The sequence below is a fragment of the Neolamprologus brichardi genome, chromosome 18, assembly GCF_056152115.1.
Source record: "Neolamprologus brichardi isolate AB-2024 chromosome 18, ASM5615211v1, whole genome shotgun sequence".
NCBI classification, from domain to species: Eukaryota; Metazoa; Chordata; class Actinopteri; order Cichliformes; family Cichlidae; genus Neolamprologus; species Neolamprologus brichardi.
The window spans coordinates 10,604,482-10,613,217 of record NC_142121.1 but is presented as its reverse complement, the minus strand read 5'-3'; positions in this window follow the sequence as shown (position 1 = coordinate 10,613,217).

The window sequence follows — 8,736 nt, the reverse complement described above, 5'->3', positions numbered from 1 at the left end:
TGAAAACGAAGGACTGTGCATGAAAATAGCAGTAATACCAAAACAATTAATAGACACTTTTGTTAAACCCCTTGAATTAAAGCTGAAAATCTGCATTTCAATCACATCTTGATTGGTGGATTTAAAATCCACTGTGGTGATGTGGAGTTTTAATGTCTTAATCAAAGCAAAACTCAAATGTCTTTAATGAAATGTTGTGGTTATAACCTCTTATTGGGATTCACTGCCGGAGCTTCACTCTTGTTTGGCTATGATCAGCCCATTGTGCTGTCAGATGCTGTTATACTCGTCTCTATTTAGGTCTTAAAGCACTGAATCCATTCAGCATTCAAACTTATGTGTTTTCTTCCAACAAAGCTCATCAGCAGAGTGGTGCATTTTATATATCTACAATAACTGCAGAAAACTGCTGTAAGACTAATTTGCACAAAAACCACCCACACTACATATTTCTAATTTCATTGTGTTGTAGTTTGCTTCGGGTAAAAGGTTCAGAGAGCACATTTTCATTACCTGGACATTACAGTAGGAATCTCCTGCTCTCTAAAAAGCAACTTCACCTCAGGCTGTAGTACTTAAACAAATGAAAAAATAACTTTCTTAATGTATTTGTCCTTTAGCACTGTTTTTAGCTGAGTGTGTTCTCCACGGTAAAGCTCTCCTGACTGTCATACAGCAGGTTATTTTTCTCTGCTTCTCCCTCTCCCATTTCCCAATCTCATCATAGATTTGTTCTGTAATTACACATAATTGGTTTCCCGCACCAAAAATCATTCACGCAGATAATTTCTCATTTGTCTCAGTGAGAAAAATGAATGTTAGACTACAAAGAGTTGCATTTTAAATGCTATGTAGAGGCGGCTGTATGCACTTCTGCAAAATGTTTTAATGTTTTCAAATGACTGAAAACTAATCGCATATCCAATCAATCACAATGAGAGTGACAACATAAGAGGAGTATTTTTTCATTCTTTTAGGAATGTCAGAGGGATCCAAGAACTCAATTGTGTGGAAAATATTATATTCAGTCACTTCAAAACTACAAAGAGAGGCTATTACAATTCACATAGAAAGATGCAGCAAAACTGAGGAGCAAATTTAATTTGAGGCTTTTTAATTCGTTAAACAAAGTTTGTTTTTGTGGGTTATTTTTTTCAAACATGATCAGATTGACAGTACATGTGTCAAATTAAATTACAGGAGAATATGGTATAAAAGTCACATGCCTGCAAAAGAAAAATGACACTTTATTTGATTTTGTTTGTCAGGATTGCTTAAAAGGTTCTGGATGGATTTTCTTTAGTTTTAGAGACTAAACAGTATATTTTACCTGTGTTTACCACCCCTGTGGATTTTAAATCAAATGATCAATATGCAAGTAAAATGCACATTTTCAGGGTTTTGACAAAAACAAATAGATCAATGGGAAGTGAATCACAAAATTGACTGGAGAAACTACCATAATAAATGTAAGGACTGTAGTTGAGAACCCATGGATAACACCAAATGCTTTCTTTGCTCCCTTGAGATGCTCAGTTTGGCCTTTACTGCAGCACCTTCAGTTGCTGCTCGTTTGTGGGTCTTTCTGCAATCGGTTTTGTCTTCGGACACTGAAAAGCATACTCTACTGGAGTCAGGTCAGGTCAGGTCAGGTGGCTGCGACTGTGCCATTTCTTTGCTTTAAGAAACTATTAGGTTGCTTTTGCAGTATGCTTTGGGTCCATTTGCGCTTTGAAGTACCGAAGTGCAGTTTTGCAGCTTTTGTATACAGTACAGCCCTGCACACCATCATCAATAAACAATAATTATCTGTACGTCTACCAGAATGTTGCCATCATCATGTCTCTCCTCCTCCATATTTTTGTCTTCAGAACTCTGTAGATCGGTTTTCTGCCAAGGTCTAATCTGACTTTCTTGTTTTTGACTAGTTTGCACCTTATTGTAAAGTAAGTAAAGCTCTTTTCGCAGACTTAGTGCCAGATTTACTAACGCACCAAGTCTGCGAAAAGAGGGTTTTGGCTTAGAAAAAAAAAAGTACTGTTGATTGAATGTCAACGCGCAAAGTATAAGCAGGAGAACATTAAGCACACAAATTTGTGACATGCATTTTAGCCTACTGCTAATTGCATCTAAATAAGTATCTGTTTGTAAAATTAATAAATTAATCCTTTTAGGAGGTTTGTCTGTGATGGTGGGTGCCTGAGGAATTCATGACGCTGTGACGACAATCACAATGACATAAAGGTTGGCGCTTGTAGTAAAATAAATACTGATACAATATTTAATTTTTAAGGTCTCAAATTTTTTGTAGTTTCAGAGTAACTAAATCCTTTAAGATTTAGTTAAATCTAAATAAATAAAATACATTACTGATACAATACGGAATACTTGTATAGAAAATTTAATTAAAACTCCCTCCACTCGTGGATGTGCTTAATCTTACCCCCCACACACAGAGTTAGAGGCGGGTACACCCCAAACAGGTCACTACTCCATCACCGGGGTAACAGAAAGAGGCACCCAACCACACACTCTCACTGATTAAACTTAAAAAACCTCTAAATCACAGGTGTCGAACTCCAGGCCTCGAGGGCTGGTGTCTTGTATGTTTTTGATTGTGTCCTTGGTTTACCAGACAAAGCTGAAAAATTATCCTACCGGTAGGATGGTTTACCAGACATCGCTGCCGCTAGGATAATTTTTCAGCGATATCTGACAAAACGTTCTGTTAAACCGTCCTTTGTTTATGCACTTTTCTGCTGTCACACAATAATTCCAGCATAAATTTAAATAGGGTAAATGCCTCTAGCTCCTCTTCATAAAGGTAGAATGGTTTGCCACTGTCTGTAGAAGCAGTCTGCATGCCAAGGTGCTTAAAGTTATACCGCTGTCACCATGGATGGTTTACCAGACAAAGCTGAAAAATTATCCTCCCTGTTACCTAAAATGTACAGTGCTTAACAAATTTATCACGCCACTAGCCATAAAAACCAAGCACAGATCTTAACTCTGTCACATTTATCAGGCAGAAAGAAAATTCCACTGTGCCAGTCTGAGGTAATCAAACCTAATATTTAACCACTGAAACCTTTCCGTTCAGAAATTCAAGTGAATGACTGACATTTGTCATTTTAACAGTATAGCTCTTTTTTTCTTATTAAAAAATTATTCTTAGGCAACAAGTGCAACTTAAAGATGTCACTGACATACAGGATGAAACTGATTACATATACTACCGGTAGGATGGTTTACCAGACAAAGCTGAAAAATTATCCTACCGGTAGAATGGTTTACCAGACATCCATCCATCCATTCGCTTCCGCTTATCCTTTTCAGGGTCGCGGGGGGCACTGGAGCCTATCCCAGCTGTCATAGGGCGAGAGGCGGGGTACACCCTGGACAGGTCGCCAGTCTGTTGCAGGGCCAACACACAGGGACAGACAACCATTCGCACTCACATTCACACCTAGTGGCAATTTGGATTATCCAATTAACCTGTCCCCACAAGCTGCATGTCTTTGGACGGTGGGAGGAAGCTGGAGTACCCGGAGGGAACCCACGAAAACACGGGGAGAACATGCAAACTCCACACAGAAAGACCTGATGGTGGAATTGATGGAATTGAACTCAGGACTTTCTTGCTGTGCAGCAACAGTGCTAACCACCGTGCCACCGTGCTGCCCGGTTTACCAGACAAAGCTGAAAAATGATCCTACAGGTAGGATGGTTTACCAGACATCCATCCATCCATTCGCTTACGCTTATCCTTTTCAGGGTCGCGGGGGGCACTGGAGCCTATCCCAGCTGAAAAATTATCCTACCGGTAGGATGGTTTACCAGACAAAGCTGAAAAATTATCCTACCGGTAGGATGGTTTACCAGACAAAGCTGAAAAATTATCCTACCGGTAGGATGGTTTACCAGACAAAGCTGAAAAATTATCCTACCGGTAGGATGGTTTACCGGTAGGATGGTTTACCAGACAAAGCTGAAAAATTATCCTACCGGTAGGATGGTTTACCAGACAAAGCTGAAAAATTATCCTACCGGTAGGATGGTTTACCGGTAGGATAGTTTACCAGACAAAGCTGAAAAATTATACTACCGGTAGGATGGTTTACCAGACAAAGCTGCCGCTAGGATAATTTTTCAGCGATATCTGACAAAACGTTCTGTTAAACCGTCCTTTGTTTATGCACTTTTCTGCTGTCACACAATAATTCCAGCATAAATTTAAATAGGGTAAATGTTTGCCACTTATCTTGACCCATCAGAGTATGCCTCTAGCTCCTCTTCATGAAGGTAGAATGGTTTGCCACTGTCTGTAGAAGCATTCTGCATGCCAAGGTGCTTAAAGTTATACCGCTGTCACCATGGATGGTTTACCAGACAAAGCTGAAAAATTACCGGTAGGATGGTTTACCAGACAAAGCTGAAAAATTATCCTACCGGTAGGATGGTTTACCGGTAGGATGGTTTACCAGACAAAGCTGAAAAATTATCCTACCGGTAGGATGGTTTACCGGTAGGATGGTTTACCAGACAAAGCTGAAAAATTATCCTACAGGTAGGATGGTTTACCGGTAGGATGGTTTACCAGACAAAGCTGAAAAATTATTCTACCGGTAGGATGGTTTACCGGTAGGATGGTTTACCAGACAAAGCTGAAAAATTATCCTACGGGTAGGATGGTTTACCAGACATCGCTGCCGCTAGGATAATTTTTCAGCGATATGTGACAAAACGTTCTGTTAAACCGTCCTTTGTTTATGCACTTTTCTGCTGTCACACAATAATTCCAGCATAAATTTAAATTGGGTAAATGCCTCTAGCTCTTCTTCATGAAGGTAGAATGGTTTGCCACTGTCTGTAGAAGCAGTCTGCATGCCAAGGTGCTTAAAGTTATAACGCTGTCACCATGGATGGTTTACCAGACAAAGCTGAAAAATTACCAGTAGGATGGTTTACCAGACAAAGCTGAAAAATTATCCTACCGGTAGGATGGTTTACCAGACAAAGCTGAAAAATTACCAGTAGGATGGTTTACCAGACAAAGCTGAAAAATTATCCTACCAGTAGGATGGTTTACCAGACAAAGCTGAAAAATTATCCTACCGGTAGGATACCAGACAAAGCTGAAAAATTACCGGTAGGATGGTTTACCAGACAAAGCTGAAAAATTATCCTACCGGTAGGATGGTTTACCGGTAGGATGGTTTACCAGACAAAGCTGATGGATGTGTGTGGTGTTCCAGTCACCATGGAAGTGACTGGAACACCTGACTATATAAACTTCGACAATGAACTCACTCCATTGGACTTACAGCATATATTTACTGAATATATTTACAGATACATATACAGTGGTCCCTCGGTATAATGCAGTTCACCTTTCGCAGCCTCACTGTTTCACAGATTTTTTTAATGCAATTTTGCATGCTTTTTTTTAACAGTGCATTGTGTTCTGCGTCCTGATTGGCTATAGACCACAGGTGTCTAACTCCAGGCCACAGCTGAATCAAGGACACAGATGTGTCCTTGATCCAACACAGCTGATTTAAATGGCTAAATTACCTCCTCAACATGTCTTGAAGTTCTGCAGAAGCCTGGTAATGATCTATTCATTTGATTTAGGTGTGTTGAAACAGGGTGATATCTAAAACCTGCAGGACACGGGCCCTCGAGGCCTGGTTAAGTCACACAATAATTCCAGCGTATCTGTAACCGGAGGGTCGCCGGTTCGATCCCTGGGCTCTCTGTCCTGGTCGTTGTGTCCTTGGGTAGGGTTCAAGGACACAACGACCAGGACAGAGAGCCCAGGGATCGAACCGGCGACCTTCCGGTTACAGATACGCTTCCCAACCCCCTGAGCCACGGTCGGTAGGATACAGTATTTAACTGTATCCTTTACTTTTCTAGTTTGTCACTTTGAAAATGTAGAAACTTTTTGAGGCGTTTGATAGATTTAAAGTTACCGTTGCTTCCTGTTGGATATTTCCCTAAATAAGTTAATCTGCCTGCGACTCAGCACCTCATTAGGTTTGTTTTTTCAAATGATGCAACAGCTGCCTTGAAGGAAAGAAACGATTAGGAAAAAAAGGGGGGGGGGTGGGAATTATTTGCTGGAGGATTTCTCAAGCAGTTACTGAAGCATGGTAAAGTCCTGCTGATGTGCAGCTTTTAAAAAAGTTGGGCAGGATATTCGTTGCTGTGCAAATGATCAAAATCTTTGTACTTTCCATCTGTCAGACTTTCTTGCGACCTTGAATAGAAAGGAAAAACATCTCTTGCGTTTTAGTGCAGCAGTGGAAATGTAAAATATATCATCAGAAAATATCTACAGGTTTTCCTTTATGGGTTTTTTTTGTGTTGCATTGTTGGAAGTGAACGAGAGGCTGATGAATTCTGCTTCCTAATCCTGTTGCACAGAAAATTGGCTGCAGTTCAGCCGGGAGAGCAGCAGTGGCGACTCTCAAGCTGTTTCTCAATGAACAGGAATGGAACTAATCGGCTAAAATAATTATAATTATTTAAATAATTATTTATACAGCCTAAGCAGAGAAGTCCACACTTCCCTCTCCCCGGACTCCACTCGACATGTTTTCCTGAGGCTTTCCCAAACCAGCCAAGAGTCTCCAGTCATCTCTCCAGTGTGCCCTACTGCCCCGGGGCCTCCTGCCTGAAACGCCTAAAACCAAGGAGACCACTCCATGAATTGCCAGAAAATCGTCCTGGAGGCCTTTGTGTGTCCTAGTTATCCCAGGAGCTATGTTGTCAGGGATCATTTTTGGGGTCTCCCAAGAGCGAACCAAAAGACGGAAGAAAATTAAAATGTGGACCAAGTTAGCTCCCCGAGACTGGGGTTACCCAGGCCCCACTTCTGAGACCTGGAAGGTACATCCATCTTTTATAGAGTCTGTGACAGGAAATTGCTGCTTGCTTCATGCCTGAAATCAAAATGTGGCCCTAAACTGGCTCACGGTGCTGTGGCATACTCACAAAAAAGTATTTTACTACAATTGAAACCCTTAAACTAATAATTGTTAAAGCTCCTCTTTTTTAAAATATAAATAAAATAACAATAAATAAAATATGAGTTTGAGATTTACAAATTGCATTTGCAGGCTGTCCTTTTTTGGAATCGGGGTTGTATTAAATAATCTGTCCTGTTCACAACTGCCTTTATTATTATTTACAGTGAGCAACAAAAGTGTTTACAAGTAGTCATAAGAGAATACAGCTCAGAGGTCCAGAGAGAAGAGGCAGTAGTTCAACACTCATACCTTAAAGAAAATGTCCTCCTCCAGATCGTGAATATGGTTATTTAAAAACAATATACTATGCCACAAATGTCATTACGGCCACTTTAAAGCAGCCGGCCATGCACAGCTGCATCAGCTCTGTAATTATGTATAATCACACTCAAGAACATCCTGTCTGCTGTTAGCATTCCTATATCAAATCCAGACACTGTCACTGAGTAATGGTGTCACTCTCTGTGTGGGTGTCTCATGCAGGGAGAAGACAGAAAGGCAAAAGTATGTGAAAAGCTGTTGAGAAAGTCGTGATGAAACTTTTGGTTTAAATTCATTGGAAAACACACAAAACCTTCAGGACACAATGTGTTTACAGAGTTGGTGATTGTTTGCCATTTATCGATCGATGCCTCGTTTGTTCACAGGAGAAACCGCACCAGTGCACCCAGCAGGGAAATGGCTCCGGGAGTACATATTACACGGGAGAGAAGCAGGAAATCCACTCGGGAGTCAAGCAGACTGAAGGTACTTTTATTCATTTTAGAGATTTTGCTTTGTTAACTCTTTTAAAACACATCTGTTGCTCAAAATGATTTAGTGAGAACTGGCGTCCTCATCATTCTCTGCGCTCCCAGATTCTCGCCCTTTCGACCGTAAAACCATTGTGTCCATTTAGACTGCAAACAACCTAAATGTTTCAGACTTTTAGAATTCTATGAAATACAATTTCTTCCAACTTAAGCATCTTTATTTGTTCTGAATAAAACTCCGGGTGGGGAGCTGTTGCTTTCCTTGCTGCCATATTTGTTTGGGTCAATGAGTCTCGTTTAAGAGATGAATAAATGTGCTTCATGAATACTTGCGAGTATTTACTTTGATCAGCAGCAGAGTTGCTCAATAAAAAGGGAAGCTTTCTTTATCGCAGTGGACACGGTTCCCTGTTTGTGCCCCACATCCCAAATAAAAAATATTTGTACTAAGAATATTTGAATTTCTGTTTAAATCAACTTTTGTCCCTAAAAAGTAAAAATCTTTTTGAGGAAAACTCTTATGCAGGATTCTTCAGACTTAAACAAGCAAAACATGAAGTCATTTAACAAATATTAGAAAAAGACAGCACGTGGTAAATAATTTTGCTTTACTTGTTATAAATAAATAATACTGGTTAAACATAGTGCAAATAATCTTACTGCTCAGGTCGATTTGACTGCATTTAATGTGTCAGAAATATGAACCTTTCATTTCTGTGAGCTGGGATAGGCTAGAGCATCGTCATGACCACGAATTCAAGAAGTGGTTTTAAAATGAATGAATAACTGTAATATAAGTGGACCTGAAAATGAGTTTCAGCTGCACGCAGCCAGACAACACATCACCTGAATGTTCCTCATGTTCATGTATGTTTTATTAAAGCAGTCAGAGGGCACGCCCCCGCGTAAAGTCATGTTTCTGACTATATTCAGGTCAACGATCAGTGTTA